The following is a 15,178-nucleotide window of genomic DNA, read 5'->3' on the forward strand; positions in this document are numbered from 1 at the left end:
TCTGGAAAGCCAGCCACCCCATCCTTCTCTTGCCTCCTAAGGCTGTGCAAAGTATTTAATTAATAAACATGCCTTTAAAGCAAACTAATGTGAAAGAACAATGTTTGAGGGCTAATTATTATTATCATAGGCCACTTTCCACCTCATTAAATGCATGGATTTGGTAATTGTTAGCTAATTCCCAAGCAGAAACCAGGAACCCCTCAGGTGTGAGGGCTGCGTCTTTCCCCAGCAAGTCATCCAATTTCCAAGCCACAGGATGGCAGGCTAGTTAGTATCAGAGCCCAGATGTGGACTTCTGCAGAAAGCATACAGGCCGTGACTTTACCTTTGCAAATTCAAGTCCCAGCCCTGCTACGTCCCAGATGTGTGGCATTAGGAATGTTGCTTCATTTCTTTGAGCATCTACTTCCTAGTCTAGAAAAGGAGGCAAATATATGCAGAGTATCTGACCCATTGAAATGACTTAATTATTGTTGTCAATATTAGTATTTTTTTTTACCATGAGCTCAACGTTTTCTTTTGCTTTTGGGTCAGCTTTATTGAAATATATTTTTATATGACAGAATTTGCCAATTTCAGGTATATGAGCTAGTTAATTTTAGTATTCATGATATAATCATATGACTACCATCCCTATAATGCTATAGAACTTTCTTCAAAAAATTCTTTCTTGCCCTTTGCAGTTAATTCCCTCCTTCTGCTGTGCTCTCCCTCTTGGCCCCTGGATACCACTGGTTTGCTTTGCTAGCATTATACTTTTCCAGAATTTCATATAAATGAAGTCATACAAGACTCTCTTCTTCTAGCTATCTTAATGCTTTTGCAATTTATCTAAATTGTTGCATGATCAGTATAAGTAGTTCATTCCTTCCATTGCTGAGTAGTATTCCATTGTATGGACATACCATATCTTTTTTAAACCCATTCACCAAGTGATAGCAAATTTGGCTTCTTTCCAGTTTGGGGTTATTATCAGCAAAGCTACTATAAATGTTGGCATACAGATTTTTCTGCTGACTTAAGTTTTCCTTTTCTTGAGTAAATACCTAAGAGCGGAATTGCTGCTGGGTCACAAGTGTATATTTAACTTTATTAAAAAAAAAAAAAACAAAAAACAAAAAACCTGCCATACTGTTTTCTAGAAAGACTGTCCCATTTTGTATTTCTACCCACAGTGTACAAGAGTTCAATTGCTCACATCCTCACCAAACTTTGGTAATGCCCATCTGTTTGTTTTTAGATATTCTAGTACATGTTAGTGGTATCTCACTGTGATTCTAATAGTGAATGGTGTTGCACATCTTTTCATGTACTTACTAGCTCTATATTTCCTTTTAAGTGTCTATTCAAATACTGCGCCTTTTTTGTTACAGGACCTCTTTCTTATTATTTTCAGGAGAAGACAAAGCTGACTTGCCTAAAACATAGAAACAGACATGACAGTTGGACAAAATGAGGAGACAGAGGTGATAAGTTCTGCCAAATGGCAAAACAGGACAAAAATCTCATCAATAGAGCTAAATCAAACAGAGATAATCAATATGCCTGATAGAGGATATAAAGTAATCGTCCTAAAGATACTCACTGAACTTAAGGGTGGAGGATCTCAGGGAGACCCTCAACAAAAAGACAGAAAATATAAAAAGAATCAGATTAACTTAGTAACTGAAATTAAAAATACACACGAGGGAATAAATAGAGTAGAAGAAGCAGAAGAACAGATTAGTGAGCTAGAAGACAGTAATGGCAAATAAGCAAGCTGAAAAGGAAAGTGAAAAAGGGATTAAAAATAAAAATAGGTTAAGGGAACTCAGTGACACCATTAAATCTAATAACATTCTCCTTATAGAGATCCCAGAAGGAGAAGAAAGAGAAAAGGGGGCAGAGAATTTATTGGAATAAAAAGTAGCTGAAAACTTCCCAAGTTGGGGAAGGAAACGGACATCTAGATCAAGGAGGTGCAAAGATCCCCCAATAAAATCAACCCAAGGAGGTCCATTCCAAGACATAATAATTAAAATGACAAAAAATAGTGATAGATAATTTTTAAAGCAGCAAGAGAAAGGAAAACAGTTACATATAAAGGGAAACCTCATAAGGGTATCAGTCAATATTTCAACAGAAACTTTGCAGGCCAGAAGAAAGTGGCATGATATATTCCAAGTGCTAAAAGGAAAAATACCTACAACCAAGAATATTCTATCCAGCTATGTTATCATTCAGAATAGAAGGAGAGACAGAGTTTCCCCCAAACAAAAGTGAAAGGAATTCATCACGACTAAACCAATCTTATAAGAAATGTTAAGGGGGGGGGGCACCTGAGTGGCTCAGTCATTAAGCATGTGCCTTCAGCTCAGGTCATAATCCCAGAGTCCTGGGATCAAGCCCTGCATTGGGCTCTCTGCTCCACAGGAAGCCCGCTTCTCCCTCTCCCACTTCCTCTGCTTGTGTTCCCTCTCTTGCTGTGTCTCTGTCAAATAAATAAATAAAATCTTAAAAAAAAAAAAAAGAGGAACTCTGAGTGGAAAGGAAAGACCAAAAGCAGGAGTAAGAAAAGTAGGAAACACAAGGGCCTCTGGGTGGCTCAGTCATTGAACATCTGCCTTCGGCTTGGTTCATGGTCCCAGAGCCCTGGGATTGAGCCCCATATCAGGCTCCCTGCTCAGCAGGAGGCCTGTTTCTCCCTCTCCCACTCCCCCAGCTTGTGTTCCCTCTCTCGCTGTGTCTCTCTCTGTCAAATAAATAAGAATAAAATCTTAAAAAAAAAAAGAAAGAAAGAAGTAGGAAGCACAAAGATCAGGAAAATTAAATATATCTATAAAAATCAGTTAAGAGATTCACATACACACACACAGGGATGTAAAATAGGACACCATATACCTAAAACATTTGTGTTGTGGGGGCAGGAGGAAGAAGAGTAAAAAATTAGTGCTTTTAGAATGGGTTTAATCTTAAGTCAGCATCAACTTAATATAGACTCTTATATACATAGGATATCATATATAAACCTAATGATAACCTGTAATAGATATAGAAACCTGTAATAGATATACATAAAATAAAGAGAAAGGAATCTAAGCATATTACTAAAAAATCCATCAAACCACAAGACAGCAAGAGAAGAAGCAGAAAAGAACTATAAAAACAACCATAAAACAAATAACAAGATGGCAATAAATACAAACCCATCAATGATTAGTTTGAATATAAATGGATGAAGCACTCCAATCAAAAGACATAGGGTGATGGGATGGGGAAAAAAAGACCCCTTTATATGCTTCTTACAAGAAACTCATTTCAGACCTAAAGACACATGTAGATTGAAAGTGAGGGGATGAAAAAACGTTGAGTATACAAACAGAAATGAAAAGAAAGTTGGGGGAGCAATACTTCTATCAGACATAATAGAATTTTTTAAAAGATTTATTTATTTATTTGAGAGGGGCTAGAGGCAGAAGGTGAGGGAGAGGGAGTCCTAAGCAGACTCTGTGATAAGCATGGAACCTGATGCAGGGTTCATTCTCATGATCATGACCAGAGCTAAAATCAAGAGTCAGACGTTCAACCAACTGTGCCACCCAAGTGCCCCAGAGAAAACAGACTTTAAGACAAAGACTGTAATGAGAGACAAAGAAGGACGCTACATGCTCAATAAAGGGAACAATCCAACAAGAAGACATAACCATTGTAAATATTTGTATTTATTTTGTAAATACTCCGCAACATGGGAGTACCCAAATACATAATGTGGTTATTAGCAAACATAAAGAAATTGATAGGAATACGCTCATAGTAGGGGACTTTGACACCCCACTTACATCAATGGATAGACAATCCAAACAGAAAATTAACAAGCAAACAGTAGCTTTGAATGACACGTTGGACCTGATGAATATATAAACCTAATGAATCTAACAGGACCTGATGAATCTAACAGGATTCTGAATATGAATGTGAATATTTCTGAATACAAATCTATATACAGACCATCCCATCCCCAAACAGTGGAATATGCACTCTTCAAGGGCATATGGAACATTCTCTAGAATAGGTCACCTGTTAGGCCACAAAACAAGTTTCAGCAGATTCAAAATGGTTAAAATTATACTGTGCATCTTTTCTGACCACAATGCTAGGAAACTGGAAATCAACCACAAGAAAAAATCTAGAGAGAACACAGATACATGGAGGTTAAATAAAGAGCATGCTAGTAAACAATGAATGTGTCAACCAAGAAATCAGGGAGGAAATAAAAAAAAATACATGGAGAAAAAAGAAAATGAAAACACCATGGTCCAAAATCTTTGGGATGTAGCAAAAGCTGTTCTAAGAAGGAAGATAAGAGTAGTACAGGCCTACCTCAGGAATCTAGAAACATCTCAAGAAAACACCTAACATTATACCTAAAGGAGCTAGAGAAAGAAGAATAAGGCCCCAAACCAGTAGAAGAAGGAAATGATCAAGATTAAATTAGAAATAAATGAAATAGGGCACCTGGATGGCTCAGTTGGTTGAGCAACTGCCTTTGGCTCAGGTCATGATCAGCAAGTCCCAGGAACGAGTCCCGCATCGGGCTCCCAGCTCCACGGGGAGTCTGCTTCTCCCTCTGACCTTCTCCCTTCTCGTGCTCTCTCTCACTCTCTCTCTCTTTCAAATAAATAAATAAAAATCTAAAAATTTTTTAATTAAAAAAAAGAAAGAAATCAAATAGAAACTAAGAGAATAATAGGACAGACCAATGAAACCAGCAGCTTATTCTTTGAAAAGATCAACAAAACTGAAAAACCTCTAGCCAGACTGAAAAAGAAAAGATTCATAATCAGAAATTAAAGTAGAGAAATAATCAACGCCAGAGAAATACAAAGGATTATAGTATTATGAAAAATTACATGCTGACAAGTTGGACAGCCTAGAGGAAAGAAACTCCGAGAAACATATGGCCCTAAAATGAATCATTAATAGACAGTCTGGGAGCGCCTGGGTGGCTCAGTGGGTTAAAGCCTCTGCCTTCGACTCAGGTCATGGTCCCAGGGTCCTGGGATCGAGCCCCGCATTGGGCTCTCTGCTCAGCAGGGAGTCTGCTTCCACCTCTCTCTCTCTCTCTCTCTGCCTGCCTCTCTGCCTACTTGTGATCTCTGCCTGTCAAATAAATAAATAAAATCTTTAAAAAAAAATAGTCTGAATAGATGATTACCAGCAATGAAACTGATAAGTAATAAAAAAAAAAAACCCTCCCAAACGAAAGTCTAAGACCAAATGGCTTCCCATATGAATTCCACCAAACATTTAAAGTCTTGATACTGATTCTTCTCAAACTAGTCCTAGAAAAGGAAGGAAAGCTTCCAAATTCATTCTATGACGTCAGCATTATCCTGATACCAAAAACCAGATGCACTACAAAAACAAACAAAAACACTACAGGCCAATATCTCTGATGAACAGAGATACAAGAATCCTCCAAAAATATTAGCAAACCAAGGGGAGCCTGGGTGGCTCAGTGGGTTAAAGCCTTTGCCTTCGGCTGCAGTCATGATCCCAGGGTCCTGGGATCAAGCCTCACGTCAGGCTTTCTGCTCGGTGGGGAGCCTGCTTCCCTCCCTCTCTCTCTGCCTGCCTCTCTGCCTACTTGTGATCTCTGTCAAATAAATAAATAAAATCTTTTTAAAAATATTAGCAAACCAAATCCAATAATACATTAAAACAACCATTCATGGGGCACCTGGGTGGCTCAGTGGGTTAAACCTCTGCCTTCAGCTCAGGTAATGATCTCAGGGTCCTGGGATAGAGCCCCACATCGGACTCTCTGCTCAGTGGGGAGCCTGCTCCCCCCCACCCCATGCCTGCCTCTCTGCCTACTTGTGATCTCTCTCTCTCTCTGTGTCAGAGAAATAAATAAAATATTTAAAAAATAAAAATAAAAAAAAACATTCACCACAATTAAGTGGGATTTACTCTTGGGATGCAAGAGTGGTTCAATATTCACAAATCAATCGATGTGATACATCACATCAACAAGAGAAAGGATAAAAACCATAGGATCATTCTAATAGATGCAGAAAAAGCATTCAGTGAGGTGCAACATCCCTTAAAAACCTTCAACAAAGCAGGTTTAGAGAAAATATACCTCAACATAATAAAGGCCTTAGAGGAAAAGTCCAGATACCAAATGATGAAAAACTGAGAGGTTTTGCTCTAAGATAAGGAAAAAGACAAGGTTGTCCTCTCTCATCACTTTTATTCAACATAGTACTGGAACTCTCAGCCACAGCAATCAGACAAGAAATAAAGGGCATCCAAGTGGTAAAGAAGAAGTAAGACTTTGACTTTGTAGATAACATGTTACCATATATATAAAACTCTACCAAATAAAAACTACTGGAACTGAAAGGAATTCAGTAAAGTTGCAGGATACAAAGTAAATACACAGAAATCTGTTACATTTCTATAAACTAATAATGAAGTATCAGGAAAAGAAATTAAGAAAACAATCCCATTTACAATTGCACCAAAAATAATAAAGTGCCCAGGAAAAAACTTAACCAAGGAGGTGGAAGACTTGTACTCTGAAAACTATAACACTGATGAAAGAAATTGAAGACGACACAAACAAATGGAAAGATATTCCATGCTCATGGATTGGGAGAACAAATATTGTTAAAATGTCCATACTACTCAAAGCAATCTACAGATTTAATGAAATCCCTATCAAAATACCAATAGCATTTTTCACAGAACTAGAACAATCCTAGAATTTATATGGAACCACAAAGATGTCCAATAGCCAAAGCAATCTTGGAAAAAAAAAAAAAAAGAAGAAGAACAAAACTGGAGGTACCACATTCCCAGATTAAGATACACTACAAAGCTGTAGTAATCAAAATGGTATGGCACTGGGACAAAAATAGTCACATAGATCAACGGGACAGAATAATGAGCCCAGAAATAAACCCACGATTATATGGTCAACTAATCTTTGACAGAGGAGGAGGCAAGAAAATGCAATGGGGCTGGGGCACCTGGGTGGCTCAGTGGTTAGGGTCTCTGCTTTTGGCTTGGGTCGTGGTCCCAGGTCCTGGGATTGAGCCCCACATTGGGCTCTCTGCTCAGCAGGGAGCCTGCTTCCCCCTCTCTCTCTGCCTGCCTCTCTGCCTACTTGTGATCTCTGTCAAATAAATAAACAAAATCTTTTTTTTAAAAAGGGAGAGAAAATGCAATGGGGAAAGGACAGTCTCTTCATCCAATGGTGTTGGGAAAACTGTCAACCACATGCAAAGAATAAAACTGGACCACTTTCTTACACAAAACTAAACTCAAAACAGAGTAAATACCTAAATGTGTGACCTGAAACTAGAAAAATCCTAGAAGAGAACACACAATAATTTCTCACATTGGCCATAGAAACATTTTTTTCTAGATATTTCTCCTAAGGCAAGGGAAACAAAATAAAAGATGAACTATTGAAACTACATCAAAGTAAAAACCTTCTGCACAGCAAGGGAAACCATCAATGAAATAAAATGACAAGCTACTAAAGAGAAGATATTTGCAAATGATACATCTGAGAAGGGGTTATTATGCAAAATATATGACAACTTCTATAACTCAAAACCAAAAAAACAATCCAATTAAAAATGGGCACAAGGCAAGAACAGATACTTCTCCAAGGAGGACATGCAGATGGCCAGCAGACACACAAAAAGATGTTCAACACCACTAATCATCAGGGAAGTGGAAATCAAAACCACAATGAAACAATCTCAAATGTGTCAGAATGGCTAAAATCAAAAACACCAGAAACTACAAGTTTTGATGAGGATGTGGAGGAAAAAAGAACACTTGGTGCACTGTTGGTGGGAATGCAAACTGGTGTAGCCACTGTGGAAAACTGTACAGAGGTGCCTCAAAAAATTAAAAATAGAATTACCCCTCTATTACAAAGCTGTCATCATCAAGACAGTATGGTACTGACACAAAAACAGACACACATAGATCAATGGAACAGAAGAGAGTGCCCAGAAATGGACCCTCAACTCTATGGTCAACTAATCTTTGACAAAGCAGGAAAGAATGTCCAATGGAGAAAAGACAGTCTCTTCAACAAGTGGGGTTGGGAAGACTGGACAGCTACATGCAGAAAAATGAAACCAGACCATTTCCTTACACCACACACAAAAATAGACTCAAAATGGATCAAAGACCTCAATGCGAGACAGGAATCCATCAAAATCCTTGGGGAGAACACAGGCAAACCTCTTTGACCTCAGCCACAGCAACTTCTTCCTAGAGACATCGCCAAAGACAAGGGAAGCAAGGGAAAAAATGAACTGTTGGGAGTTCTTCAAGATCAAAAGCTTTTGCACAGCAAAGGAAACAGTCAACAAAATCAAAAGTCAGCTGACAGAATGGGAGAAGATATTTGCAAACGACGTATCAGATAAAAGGCTAGTATCCAAAATCTATAAAGAACTTATCAAACTCAACACCCAAAGAACAAATAATCCAATCAAGAAGACATGAACAGACATTTCTGCAAAGAAGACATACAAATGGCCAACAGACACATGAAAAAGTGCTCAACATCACTCGGCATCAGGGAAATACAAATCAAAACTACAATGAGATACCACCTCACACCAGTCAGAATGGCTAAAATTAACAAGTCTGGAAATGACAGATGCTGGCGAGGATGTGGAGAAAGGGGAACCCTCCTACACTGTTGGTGGGAATGCAAGATGGTGCAGCCACTCTGGAACACAGCATGGAGGTTCCTCAAAAAGTTGAAAATAGAGCTACCCTACGACCCCACAATCATACTACTGGGTATTTACCCTAAAGATACAAATGTAGTGATCCAAAGGGGCACGTGCACCCAAATGTTTATAGCAGCAATGTCCACAATAGCCAAACTACGGAAAGAGCCTAGATGTCCATCAACAGATGAATGGATAAAGATGTGGTATTTACATACAATGGAATACTATATAGCCATCAAAAGAAATGAAATCTTGCCATTTGCAATGGCATGTATGGAACTAGAGGGTATTATGCTAAGTGAAATAAGTTAATCAGAGAAAGACAATTATCATATGATCTCTCTGATATGAGGAATTTGAGAGGCAGTGTGGAGGGTTGCAGGGAGTAGGGAAAGAAAAAAATGAAACAAGATGGGATCGGGAGGGAGACAAACCATGAAAGACTCTTAATCTCACAAAACAAACTGAGGGTTGAAGGGGGAGGGGGTGTGGAGAGGGTAACTGGGTTATGGACATCGGGGAGGATATGTGCCATGGTGAGTGCTGTGAAATGTGTAAGCCTGATGATTCACAGACCTGTACCCCTGAGGCAAATGATACATTATATGTTAATAAAAATAATTTTAAAAAAAGTAAATTACCCTATGATCTATTAATTCCACTACTGGGTATTTACCCAAAGAAAATGAAAACACGAATTCAAAAAGATATATGCACCCTGTGTTTATTGCAGCATTATTTACAATAACCAAGATAGGAAAGCAGCCCAAGTGCCCATTCATAAATGAATGAAGAAGATGTGGTGTATACACACACACACACACACACACACACACATTGGAATATTACCCATAAAAAAAGAGTAAGATCTTGCCATTTCCAACAACATGGATGGATCTAGAGGATATAATGCTAAATGAAATAAATCAGAAAAAGACAAATACCATATGATTTTACTCTTGTGGAATTTAAGAAACAAAAAACCAGATCCCTAACTATAGAGAACAAACTGGTGTTTGCCAGAGGGGAGGAGGAGAGATGGTTGATATAGGTGAAGGGAATTAAGAGTACATTTATCGTAATGAGCACAGAGTATTGTATGAACTTGCTGAATCACTACCTTGTACACCTGTAACTAATGCAATGCTGTGCATCAATTATACTGGAATTTAAAATAAAAATATTCTACCCTTTAAAAAAAATGTGCTGCCTTCACATCAATGAATTAGAAGCATTCTTTATATATTCTAGGTATAAAGGCTTTACTGCAAGTCTGGGGCTTTCCTTTTTATTTTCCTAACATTATCTTTGAAGAGAAAGAATTGTTCATTTTAACAAAGACCACCTTATCAGTTTTCTGTTTCGGTTTATACTTCTTGCATCCTATCGAAGAAATCTTTGTGTAAATTCCACATACACTTATGAACCCGGGCATATTGAGGCTGAATTCCTACCACCTTCCACAAACACCACTGTTGGTTTCCTCCATCCTCCCTCTCCAATTCCTTCTCCTTGACCTGATTTCATGCTTTGGGTTTTGTTCCTCCAGCCTACCCCATGCCCGCCATCAGAACACCTCTGCACTCATCTCATTCCCTTTCCCAGTTGGCGGATAGCTTGCTAATCTTTCATAGACACATAACTATCATTGTGTCTCTGTTCTTAGTGACTTAGACACCTTTTCAAGGATCCTGCAAAAGTAAGCGCCTTCCTCCAAGAGAATGGTGTTCCTGGAAGCATTTTTCCCCCAGCTATCATGAGAGATTGGTGGGAGCTACTTGGATCTTCTCCTGATGCTAAGTTTTTTTTTTAATTTTTTTAGATTTATTTATTTGACAGACAGAGATCACAAGTAGGCAGAGAGGCAGGCAGAGAAAGAGAGAGAGAGAGAGAGGAGGAAGCAGGCTCCCCATGAAGCAGAGAGCCTGATATGGGGCTCAATCCCAGGACTCGGGGATCATGACCTAAGCCGAAGGCAGAGGCTTTAACCCACTGAGCCACCCAGGTGCCCTCCTGATGCTAAATTAAACAACGTGTATGAGGTCTCCGATGGGTCCTGACTCTACGTGGGAATTAGCATCAAATCAGTAGAAAGTGTAGTGTTGACAAGGGAATTAGCATCAAATCAGTAGAAAGTATAGTGTTGACAAATGAATTTAAAGCTGGTAGCTTGTTGATTTCATGGCTGTTGCCCCCATTGGTACTCCGGTGTCTTCAGACTGAATCTGAATGTTTCTAACATGTGGGAGGTGGTAGAAGCACCTGATCACATAACCTTCATTGCTGACCAGCCCAGTTTCCAATACTGTTTTAGGTTCATGTCTCCTTTGATGATTTTGGACATACTCAGAAGGGGTATTCCTAGCTTCACTTTGTATATGAGCAAAGAGAGGACCACTGAGGTTAAAGGACTTGCCCAGGGTCAGACAGCCAGATCTTAGTAATGTACCACTGATCTTTGCATCTCCTCCTGACAAGGACCTTGAGAGCCAAAAGGAATGGTGAACTTACTTTGCGTAGGCACTGTTTAAAGTGTTTTACGTGCATTGTTCTACTTGTATTGGTCAGCTACTGCCTCAAAAAATGCTGCATAACAAATACCCCCAAAACTCAGTGAGTCAACACAGCAACCATTTATTCTCATGGGTTTGGGTGTGAGCTGAAACTTGGCAGGGATAGATAGGATGTCAAGCTCCAGACTGAAGGCTGAGTTCAAATGTGTTCCCATGTTTATTCCAGGGGCAAAGCTGAAGAGGCAGCAACTGCCTGGGGGGAAGCTTTGCTTATGGTAATGACAGAAGCACAAGAGAGCATTTCCAAACATATTTGTGGTCACTGTTTACATCACATCTGCAAACATCCCATAGGCTGAACAAGCCATATGGCCAAGCCTGAGGTCAAGTGGCAGGCTTTGACTCTTGCATAATTAACTGTCAAGTTTCATAGCATGCCTAACCAGTAGGGCTGAAGAATCAGGGCCAATAATTCAATATGCCATGCCATGTAATCCTGACAACTGTAGGAGTTAGACACTATTAATGATTTCTATTTTACTGATGAGAAACCATGGCTGAGGCAGGCAGTTAGTGATGGGAGGGATGGCAGAATTACATTCAGGCATTCTAACCCCAGACTCAAGCTGTTAACCACTGAACCATCTTTTGATGATATGGTGCCCTACACAGAGGAAACTTAAATGTTCTCCCCAGGCTGCATTGTAGGCTACCATATCTACAGAGTGGGAGGTGCTCTGTCCATGGTTCTGAAACATCATTCAGGCTAAGGAAACACTGTTTCGGGCGCCTGGGTGGTTCAGTGGGTTAAGCCTCTGCCTTCAGGTCAGGGCATGATCTCAGGGTCCTGGGATGGAGCCTCGCATTGGGCTCTCTGCTCAGCAGGGAGCCTCCTTCCCCCTGTCTCTCTGCTTGCTGCTCTACTTGTGATCTCTCTCTGTCAAATAAATAAATAAAATCTTAAAAAATGAAAGAAAGAAAGAAAGAGAGAGAGAAAGAAAGAAAGAAAGAAGCCACTGTTGTTCTTGAAACACCCCTAACTTCAAGCCAACCCTCCAGGGAATTTTAATCCAGGTGAAAGAAGAGAGAATGAAAGACATGAATAAAAATAAGATGCATAAATGCACAGAGGCAGACAGTTACCTTAAAAGACTGATGAGGTGAAGATAGACTTTTGTTTGGACAAACCTTTCAAGTGGTAACAGCTCCCAGGAAAGAAACCACATGTGAGCAGGACTAGAAAAATCAAGTATTTGGAGCAGAGTGAGAACACATGTACTCAGGGGCACAAAGCTGTGTGGATGCCACACAAAGAAGTTCCTAGGGGCAGGAAAGTAAACCAAGCCCCACACCAACAGGGCATAATTGCTGTGTCAGCCTCAGTTCATTATACAAGGATCCTTGGGGTTTTCCTTTTTATCTTGGAGACATTTATGCATCACAGAACAAGTTGAACTGTGCCTTAAGTTCTGTGATTTTATATGGCTGATTTCATGGATGTTTGATAGGCTTCCTATGTTTCTGAACTACAAGTCGCCCCCTCTCCACTTCAGACAATTGAGTTGGGATCATAAGCACTTTGATCCCACGCCCCACAGTCCAATGCTTCTAGTCTTATGTTTAAACTTAGAGATATAGATGAAAGATAGGTCATATTTGCAGTCATACAAATGGGGGGACTATTCAACAACTAGCTGGCCTGAGCATCTGAGAGCTTGTAATTTTTACAGCACAAGCCCTCAGGCATAACCCCCCAAACCACGTGGCCCCACCAGTGAAGTAGTAAAAGCTACCTTCTTAAGGTAGAGTTTAAGGTAGAGTTTCAATGGAGCTCTCAAGATCATGTGTTTCAAATCAGGAAGATTCTCAGAGACCACGTGTGTTATATTATTATTTTTTTAAGTTTTCATTTATTAGAGAGAGAGAGCAGGCCTGCAAGTAGGAGAAGGGGCAGAAGGAGAGGGAGAATCTCAAGCAGTCTCTACACTGGGCACAGAGTCTGACATAGGGCTTGATCCCAGGACCCAGAGATCATGACCTAAACCAAAATCAAGAGTTAGACACTTAACTGACTAAGCCACCTAGGCACCCCTATATTATTTTTTTAAGCCATTAGTTTTTCACCTTTCCTTATACCCATCATCATGTGACTTTGAGGCACCCTCCCACTCTGACTCTGAGTGTGGTCACATAACTGGCTTTGGTCAAAGAGAAGTTAGTAAATATGATATAACCAGAGGTGGGAAATGTACTTGCATGGTTAGACTTGATCTCCCTCTTGCATGTCTGCCATCCCTGCTGGAGGATGAGAGCAAAGCTGAGTGACCCCAACTGCCCAAGTATAGGCCATCCCAGATCAATCAGCCCTCAGCCATCCCCACATATCTGAGTGAGCCCAACCAAGATTGGCAGAACTGCCTAGCCGATCAGCTCAGAGAGGAGTGCAACAAGCCCTGATGGTTATAGGCATTGAAATTTGGGGTTGTTAGACAGCATTATGGTAGCCGTAGGTAACTGATACACTACCCACTCTAAGGGTTTGAAAATAGGGTTCCTCAGAGTTGTAAAGGTCTGTGGAAGTGTCCAGAGGGAGGTGAGTATAAGGGGGTGGTGCCAACCCCTAACTTAATTTTAACTGGAATACTACTAGTTCTCTGTTTTATGTATTGAAGTTTTGTGTAGTGTTTCTTTTTTTTTTTAAGATTATTTATTTACTTATTCAACAAAGAGAGAGAGATCACAAGTAGGCAGAGAGGCAGAGGGAGAGGGGGGTAGCAGGCTTCCTGCTGAGCAGAGAGCCCAATGTGGGGCTCGATCCCAGGACCCTGAGACCATGACCTGAGCCAAAGGCAGAGGTCCAACCCACTGAGCCACCCAGGTGCCCCTTGTGTAGTGTTTCATATGACAAAACAATTCCTTGCCCTATCAGTTTGGAATGCTTTGGACGGTAAGTACGAGACTATATCTAAGTCACAGTGTGTGTGTGTAGTAATACATATCTTTATATGCATATCTATATTATATATTTAAAAGGTGAGAAAAATCTTGTAGAGCTAACTGCCTCAAGCTGCCAACCAACTTATTTCTAGGAATTTGGTGATTCTCATTGGTAATGATGTCTTTTACTATATTTGTCATTCCTCTCTTTAGCTCAGTTACCATAGAATCCTTCCAAGCTTTCCTACTTCTTGTATAGTTCGCTTCCAATATGCCGGAGATATGTGGTGACTCACAGCAGTTCTACAAGAGAAGTAGTATTCTTACCCATTTTACAGATGAGGAATGAAAAACCTAATGCCCAGGTGGAGGAGGGAGACTTGCCCAAAGTTACACAGCTTGGAGGTACATGGAATTCAACCTTGTTCTGCCTGACTCCACAGCCCAGATTTGTAGTACTTTATACAATAACTGTTACCGCACTTAACAAGAGGGCTGGAGGTAGAGTGTTCCAGGCCCAAATCAATGTCTCAATAATGACACCAAGGATCCAATTTTTTTTTTTTTTTGGCCATTCTTAGTGTGTTCATCTTTGGATGAACTCATGTATGTTGCCTCATGGCCTCAAGATGGCTGCCACAGCCCAAACCATCAATGCCTGCATTTGGGGCAGGAAAAAAGTGAAGAGGGGCCGCCAGCCAACTCTTCCTTCTCTCATGCCTATACCTTTTAATTAGGAAACAAACTACCTTTCTTAGAAGGACACTGTCCGGACCCTGTGGACTTCCCCTTATCCCATCATGGGCCCAACTCGACTCAGATAAACCACTGCAGGCTGTAAAGGAGGCTGAAAAAAGTAAGTATGTAGTACAGGGAAAGGGGCAGAGAGGCTTAATAGAGTCAGAAAGCATCCCAGGGGCTGGTTCTGTTGCTGCCCCAAACAAAACCAGAGTTCAGTCAGCAAGAAAAAGG

The sequence above is a fragment of the Lutra lutra genome, chromosome 12 (genome assembly GCF_902655055.1).
Source record: "Lutra lutra chromosome 12, mLutLut1.2, whole genome shotgun sequence".
NCBI classification, from domain to species: Eukaryota; Metazoa; Chordata; class Mammalia; order Carnivora; family Mustelidae; genus Lutra; species Lutra lutra.